We start from the raw sequence: 8,603 nt of genomic DNA, 5'->3' as shown, positions 1-8,603 counted from the left end.
ATACTGGAGGGGGAGAAGAGTGTTCTACCCCTCTTTGATCTGTCTACTGAGAAAGTCAACTGGACTTCCAGTTATAGTGGTGGATTTTTTGTATGTGAGATGTAAACACCTGCTTATTTTCCATAAAGTAATAAGTCACCAGATGGTAAAGGTTTTTATCCATGCTGCTCTAGCTGGATTTGTACCAGTAAATTGGAGGTGAAAGGTACCATATGCTACTGTAAATCCCCAAAGTATTCATTATTCCTAAAATAATTTTCCACACCTATTAGTGCTGACATCTCCCTTTTATTAACATCCATACTTATTTATGTGGATAATGTTCAGATGAAATGTAACTTTGAGTACATGGGGTTTTGTGTGAGTGCTCATGAGATACAGTGCCAACTAGAAAATCAGTTGTCCTCGGATAGTGATTTGGTGGCTTATCATTGCAGTCTCCAGTGGCTATGGACTGTCACTAGCAGCCTCAGCAGAGAGGCAAACTGCAGATAAGTGTGATAACTTGGGAAGTGATACATGTTTGGGTGGAAAATAGCTAATTATTACTGCCAAAAATGTTTTGCTATGAGCTGCAGTGCTTACTGTCACTGCTGGCAAGGATCTACTAGACTGGGATGAGACTGTTCTGAGGTTCTGGGAGCAGAGTTTATTGAAGATACAGTTAAAGATTGGACCTTGGTGACTCTGTGGGTAGATGGCAGCTTTGGAGGGAGGTGTGAAGGAAAGGATTAGTGTTGAAGGAGTTTACCTAGATCAGAATTTTTCAAGATTGGGTCATGATCAATTCTGGGACAACACTCAGGGATTTATTCAATGGCTGAATGTTCTTCAACCTACTAAGTGTCCAGGATGATGTTCAGCCAACTTTCTGCAGAAAGCACCCTGACTACAACACAGTGCCTCTAGAAACACCTTGTGGCAGATTTCTCAGTAATGTGTCAATATCTGAGTAAACAGGTTGCTTTTTGAAAGTGATAGGCATAAGATAATCCAGCATGGTTTAAAGAAATAATTTCTAAGTAAAAAAAACAAAAACAAAAACAAAAAAGCAAGTAAAATGTCAAACCTTATGCTGACAGTTGGAATAGGACTGCATTTATTCAGTCTTCCTTTAAGAAGCAAAAGCTGTACCAGTAGCTGATGTCTTCTGCAGAGGAGTCCGTCATGAAACCACATTCCATAATAAGCTATGAGGTGAATCAAAGAACACTTTTCTCTTTGTGGTTCTGTCTGCTCAGGAGACACTGGAAAATGTCTGTTTGACAGCTGCAGTGTTTCCACCCTTGGCAGTGAGCAGTGCCCAGCGCCCTTCTAGCCTCTGCCATTTGGAGAACCAGTACAGCACTGTGTGTGCCAGATGTGAGTACCCACCAGAGCCAGGGCACCCCTTCTTGGCCAAAATGAACTGCCCTGTCATTACTGGGGAGAGAGCTTGGCCTCCCTACCCAAGGGAAGGTGTGGATAGGGGTCATGCTGAGAGGACAGCTGCTGTCAGTGCAGGTGAAATGACCAGGGTCATGTGGGCTGCCCCATGGGATGATCCTTTCCAGGCCAACAATTGCCAGCTGCAGCCAACCTGCTTTTCCAGAGCCCAGTTTCTGATCAAGGCAGCAGACCAGCACTGATCAAACCATCACTTGTGTGTTCTGTGAGGTCCCCTGGTCTGGAAGCAACCTGAGCAACCTCACAGTCCATGTAGAATAGCTTACCCAGGAGGGCAAGTTAGCCTTCACTGAACTTCAATCTGTGCTACCCTGCACGGGATCTTTATCCCTAGACCACTGCCCTGAACTCAAGGTAAGCTGGCAATCTTCCCTCTAGTATGATATCAACTGTTTTGTGGTCTCCATATTTTATGGCAACTTCACTGAGCTGACGCTTGGTAGGCTGTAGTTGCCTTGGTCTTCTTGCTGATGCTCAGGAGAACCCTGTTTGTCCATAATGTATTTTGAAAGCAGCTGCAAATGAGATTTAATCAGTTGGAATCATCCAAAAATCTTTTAACTAGAGTAAGTTGACATCAGTTCTTTGTCCTGCCCTTGGAAAGACCCTATAAACACAGGTGGATGAGACTTCTTTCCGTTTCTGCAGTTTCACATAAACTTGTATCTGAGCTCTTGTTGCTGACTCAGACTGCAGCTTTGTCTTTTCTCTGTTTTTCTTCCCATCTTTTGCTCCTTCCTCCCAGCCTCAAAAGCACTCCAAAGTGGGATCCAATTGATATGGATGTAGAGCAGTTAGTATTACTGTTGCTAGTGGGCTGGACTTCTTCTTTAATTTGAACCAAGTTTTGATTAGGCCTTTCCAAGCTTAAGCTCTTTGATACTAAATAGAGGGAAGAAAGCTCAGAGTGGCAGGGGTTTTGAGGCAAGCACCCTGGAGATCAGCAGATGTCCTGAAATGATCAAATAATCCCAGATGTATGAGACAGCTGATGGTCTTATAAAATGCAGCCGAAGTAATGGCATTTTGCTGTACCAGTTCTGGTTTTCAGCATTAATTTTCTGTGGGATTTTGCATGACCTTTCATTTAAAGCTGGATAAATACTTCTGATTTTCAGATTTGGTCCCTGAATGCATCCTCTAATGACTGATCTTTGCTAAATTTGAGATTTCCCTTTTCCCAGCATAGAATGGGGACAGTGCACAACCGTTGTATCTCAGGAGGCTTAGTTAACGAGAGCTGCTTTAAGAAATGTTCATGAGAAGTTCACATGAGTGTTGGAGAATTCTCATCTTTGGTTTTCTATATTACAGGGCTGAACAGCTCTCTTATTTTTGTTGGGTTGCAAGGTTTTTCCTCCATGACCAAGTTTTTCCTGTTATAAAATCACCTGGTTTTTACACACAAGTAATTAAAGAGTGGGAAGTTTTGTTAAGTGCTTCTGAAACATACTGGTCATCACAGCTAATCAGGTTTTTAAATGATTACAAGGGGTGCTGCAGTGCTCCATCTGGAGAGAAACAGTGCACAGCTCACAAGTTTGTTCACAGACAGCTGAGAATACCTGATACAAGACAGTTCTTGAATAGGTGCTGAGCAGTGAAGCTGCAGAACCTCTGCTCTACTGGGTCATGCACATCCCTCACTAATATTTCAGAAGTAAAATTTTCCATGTAACCTTCAAGGATAGATGCAACAGCATACTTAAACCTTCCTCCCTGCTCATCTCTGTGTGCAGAGCAGGCTGCAGAGGGCCTGACTGGGCAAAATTCTCAGAGTTCTGCCCTCTCCTTTGCAAAGCAATATTAAGGATAATTACATAAAAGCTTAACTTGACTAGAAGGTTTATCAAATCATAGTGGCTGTGGGGCATTTCTCCTCTTCTTAATATAGGGGAAAAAAATGACCTTTAAAATATGACCTCTTAATTTACTTTGTTTTTCCTGACATGACTTTATTCCATTTTCCAGGCTAAATGATTCCGTTTTAGAGACTGGTTTGGTCTGCTGCAAACTGTGGACTGGTTCTCTTACCAGGAGCTTCTATTTCCTTTCTTTTCTTGGCAGATAAGTGAAAAGCTCTCATGTGCTTTGCTCTTTGGAAAATGTCTGTGGTGGCATCAATGTTAGAGATAATCCCAAAGCATTTACCGTCCACCTTACTCTGAAGTCACATGCCCACTGCTTCTGCTTTTTTTAGCTTGGTGTATTCCATGTTGCATTAGGCATGTCCCATCAGGAGCTATCTGCATAATGCTAATGATTTAAGGGTCAATTTCTGTGTTTGTGAGGCTCCCATTCACATTCCCTACCAGCCCTGGGAGGACATTCCAGTGTGGGATCATTTTTGAAACTTGATGGGTTTTTTTAACAGATATTTGCATGCTGACTTTATAAATATTGCTGTGGTGGAAAGAGCAAAGTGAGAATTCGACATGGAAGAGTTCTGTAGACCACACTGCCTTCCCACCATGGCTGTGGGTTTGTCTCCATGCCTAACGGGGGCAGGTAAAAAGCAAACACTAAAAATAAGTGCGGGAAGGTTTTGTTGGTTTGAGTTGTCATTGTTGTTGTTGTTTCTGGTTGTTTCGGTTTAATTTTTTAATCAAAATTTTAATTAATAATAACTTTAAATAATAATAAATAATAAAAAAAATTGAAAAAGGAAAAGCTGTGCAGCAGTCTCTGATTTACTGGAGGACTATATAAAGCATTCTTTTGGATCAAAGCATTTTGATCTTTCCATGTGAAACTAGGGATGGGAAGAAAAGCCATTGCCTTACAGAGCAGATGATGGGATCTACAAACAGTCAAGTGCAGTTACCTGTAGGTCACAGTAGGAAACAAGTCTTGTGCTGCTGCTGGAAGTGTTCTGCATCCCCCTCCCTTTCTGAGACAAGTGATCATACAATCACTGTGTAATCTTTAGGTGGGGCTGAGTGAATTTCCTCGTAGCTGTCTCCCATGAGTAGATGGAAATCTTTCACACTTCAGATTGCTTGTAAGCTCACCTCTGAAAATCTACCTCTTCACTTGCTCTCTTTTGTCCAGCCACAAGCCTGTGCTACCACATAAAGTTTTGATGTATAGATATATCCTTTATTGCTCCCATTTTAATTTCTGTTCAAGCTATGTCAGTCTTTCCAGAAAGGCATGGTTTCCCCATCTGGTAATCAGCTGTGGAGATGAAACTGCAAGCCTAATTAACACCAACTCTAATTTGTGCTTAATAGATCTTTGAACAACATTTAAATCTCCAATGATTCAAGACAGATAGCCATATTTTGTTGGTTTAGTTGTATAAATGAGAGCTGGGAGAAATGTCTCCTTCTAAAAGGTTAGGCTTTAAGTGTAATTTACTCCAACTTAATATATTTAGCACAGAAACAAAGTCCTTAGATATGCTGATGGTAGAATTGATTTTAAAAAAATATAAATTGGCATCTTGTCATTGTGATATTTTCTAAAAATTCTCTTTGCCCAGGATTCTTCTCCTGGGAAGCTGAGAGGCCTCAGAGAAAAATATAAACAATAATTATCTGATTTGCTTCTCCTGTTTTGCTGCTTTGGAATGTGGTAGGTGATTGTTTCATTGGTTTCATATGAATTGTTTTTACTTAATGATCAATCACAGTCCAGCTGTGTTGGGCCTCTAGAGAGTCACGAGTTTTCATTACCATTCCTTCTAGCCTTCTGTCTGTATCCTTTCTCTATAGTTTAGTATAGTTTTAGTATACCATTCTTTAATATAATATATCATAATATAATAAATTAGCCTTCTAGGAACATGGAGTCAAATTCACTAGTCTCTCACCTCGTCCTGGGGACCCATGCAAACTCAACAGCATCTGTCTCACAAAATACTAGTATTGAGAGTATTTCTCATCCTGAAACAACTAAGAGTTGAAATCTACTTTTATGTTAACTGGAAACACAGGAAAACTAAAGGAATGGCCTCGGAACAGCTGTAGCACCTCAGGCAAGTGACATTTCAATCCTGCAACCTGCTGCCATCCTCCAAGCAGAGCTGCCTGCACTGCTCAGTGTGGTGGGTGACCCAGCAAGGAGGGTGAATAGCAGCACAAACAAGAGTCAAAGAGGACAGGAACTCAACAAAAATTCCTGGGGGTCATTAATAATGTAGAATAGGAGAGCTAATTAGTGGTAAATACGGCAAAACCAAAACTTTCCCACTTGGTCTGACAAATGAAAAAAAAAATCCTGGCACAGGAATAGCTTTGGAATTTTTTTCCAGTTATGAAACCAAAGCAAATGGATCAATGTTATATAGAAGATGATGCATCTGTTCCCAAACTGCATCAAGTAGCAGAAGGATAAGACAGAAATGCTGCTGGTGTTGTAGTACTCTTCAAATAAACCAAACACCACAAAAAGCCCTGTGAGTTTTTTACTAGTATTTAAAGCAGTAATGATGCCTGACCCATTTCCTATGCTGTATAGAGTCAGTCTGTGTCTGTCCTATGATGCTTACAGATAGACAAATAAATTGGTATTGGTGAATATTTTTGTTTTGTTTTATAGGATGAGATGACTGTTCCTATGCTGGAGCTCTAGCACCTTTGCGTGCCTCTCTTCACAGAATCCATGGGGCAGAGGGCTCAAAGTCTTCTCATACTCCTGCAGCCCTTTAGAATAAGAACCAATTCCAGCAGGCCTGATGAGAAATGTGAATGAAAACCTTGATTATTAAAGGCTTTTTCCATTCTAACATTTAAGCTGTAAGTTCTTAAAACATGAAAAGTTTATTCATGCCCTTCCTTGGTCTGGAGGAGATAGGAGAAGCTGTAGTTTCAGCTGTATCTGAGAACCTGAAAAAGCCTTTTTTTCTGGAACTAAACTGTTATTCGTCGTACATGGAGCTCACAGTCTGGGGCTTCATGGAATAGACTCAGTTACTTGGTATCTCTTAGCTTCTTGCTGGGAAAGGCTCCCTGCTCTGCAAAAAAGAAAATGCAGGACAAGCACACAATTCCTGAAAGGCTTGTGTGCTAGACTTGCAGCTCTGAACACTTGTTTGCTGTTAGAATTTCGGGCCCTGGTAGAATTTTGCCACTGATTAGTGCCTTGAGGTTTAGAAATGAGGCCTTGAGAGATCCAGCCTGGGCTGCTGCATGTTTGAGATCCTCTGTTAAAGGGGCAGCTGGTAGCATCCTGGGGGGGCCTCATTTTCTCCGGTGTTTCCAGCCTTGAGGGGAGCCACAGATGCTGATAGACCTATCAGCATTTAGTAAACAATACCTGTTTTTTTTCATGCTCTTAAATTAAGCCAAGTCATTCAAACCTGCACTTTTTACTTTATCAAGTGAAAAAGTGCATGCTAACTGATAATAGATTGATAGACTTGTACACAGATCTGGTTGGGTGGTGGTTGGCTTTTTTGTTGTTTTGGGGTTTTTTTTGTTTCTTTTGTTAGGATATTTAGAGTTCTTTATCTTTGTCTTGGATTGGGAAAGTACCAAAGAAAATCAATAATTGATTAAGTTCTTGGCTTTTTGATTAGGGATGGAACATCTTCAAAAGAGTTTAACTGAAAACAAACACCCAGGAATGTTCTTTCCAGCACAAATTTTCAGTCTGTAACCTTGCTACTGTTAATGAACTATATTTGGCACTTTTTGTTAGCAAAGGAGTTAAACAGCTTAGCCAACTCTGTAAAACAATTTTCTGATCCTACACACACACAAATGCTCATGGCTAAGACACCTTCTCCATGTCAAACTCATAGTCTCTACATGAATGTTATAGAAAAAATATTTTGGAAATAATTTTTTATTGTAGTGAAAACATATCATCATGTTCATATGTATACACACATACACAAATAAAATATCACTGTGTATTCACTGAAACACCTCACACTCAGTGTAACCAAACCTCATCTCAGCTTGTGCACAGCAGAATGCCTTGAAAACCTGTGATCCCAGCTGCCATCCACTGCTGCACCCAGCAGGAGCAGCACCAAATCTCCCAGGGCTGGCAGCTGAACTGTGCAGAAACACATCCCAAGCTGCTGCCCACCCTGAGCCCAGCAATCCTCTGCTCTGATCACAGGCCCTGGTGTTATGGGATGGCTCAGCCGTGCTGCTGCAGGGCCATGAGGAGTGGGCTGTGCCTCAAAGTCTGGACCAGCTGCTCTGACAGCCCGTGGGCCTCTGTCTCATAACGTCTGGTCACAATGTTCAGCAGCACCATAATATTTCCTGCTGTCTGGCATTATTTGGCTTTCAGTGGTTTATATAAGCATTTCTTTGACAGATGTGTGGCTCTGATACCCATCCCCTGCCACTCAAGGCAAGAAGGTACTACACAAGTGATCCAGTGAGGTTCTCCAGGACGCGCAGAAAAATTGCATTGAAATATTCTGTTGTTTAGCTAAGCTGCCTAAAGACAACCAAGTAATTCTCACTGTCACTTAACTCTAGAAAGTATCAGGTGGCTGTTGGCACATGGGGGCCGAGAACTACAGATGTAGAAATAAATCACTTGGCCTTTTTTGCTAGCACAAGCTAATGTGATTGTAATTGATGCCCTAACCCTGACAGCTGTGTTAATGACTTAAACAAGAGACCTTGGGTGACTGAACAGAGCCCACACACAGCTTAACATATAGTCAGAATTTTCTTCATAACTTGAAGGTAAAATTCCATTTCTTTACTTGGAAGTCCCCCTCTCAATTCAGCTATTTCAAAACGCTTTAGGCTTCTTCTGTTTAAGGAATTCTATGCTGATTTCCAATAAACTAAGAATAATTTCAGTTTTTCCCTTCCCCGCAGGAAAGTGCTGATATCTACCAAATGTACATGGACTGAAGTACCTGATTTTGAAAGGGAACTCATGGCAGGCTACTGCCCAGTACAGTAATTTCAAATATTAGTTGGCTGAATTCAACACTGAATAAACTCTAAATATAAGATAGTTATAAAAAAATGGGCACAAATGCCAACATAGTATTTCATTATTCAAACTAGTCATCATTCTATTTCAACAACTAAATCCATCATGAAAACAAGCTGGGAAGGAAACACACAACAAATAAATAATGCAATTAACTTAAAAAATATGAAACAAAATGTCTACATACAAAAAAAAAGAGTAAAAATCAACGTTAGTCACTTAAGCTTCACAGAATATTTGTA

At 40.7% G+C, this 8,603-nt stretch overlaps 1 long non-coding RNA gene across 1 annotated transcript; it reads left to right on the top strand.

The window, feature by feature from the left end:
• The first annotated feature begins 3,817 nt into the window (after window positions 1-3,817).
• LOC121345469 lies at window positions 3,818-6,170 on the top strand. The gene is made up of 3 exons (XR_005953975.1): window positions 3,818-3,954; window positions 4,931-5,022; window positions 5,989-6,170. It is a non-coding gene; the product is annotated as an uncharacterized LOC121345469 (long non-coding RNA).
• The last annotated feature ends 2,433 nt before the right edge of the window (window positions 6,171-8,603 follow it).

This window comes from Onychostruthus taczanowskii, unplaced genomic scaffold (genome assembly GCF_017590055.1).
Source record: "Onychostruthus taczanowskii isolate IOZ18803 unplaced genomic scaffold, ASM1759005v1 scaffold73, whole genome shotgun sequence".
NCBI lineage: Eukaryota > Metazoa > Chordata > Aves > Passeriformes > Passeridae > Onychostruthus > Onychostruthus taczanowskii.
Note: the sequence above shows the minus strand (reverse complement) of the source record. Positions and strands in the feature narration are given on the sequence as shown.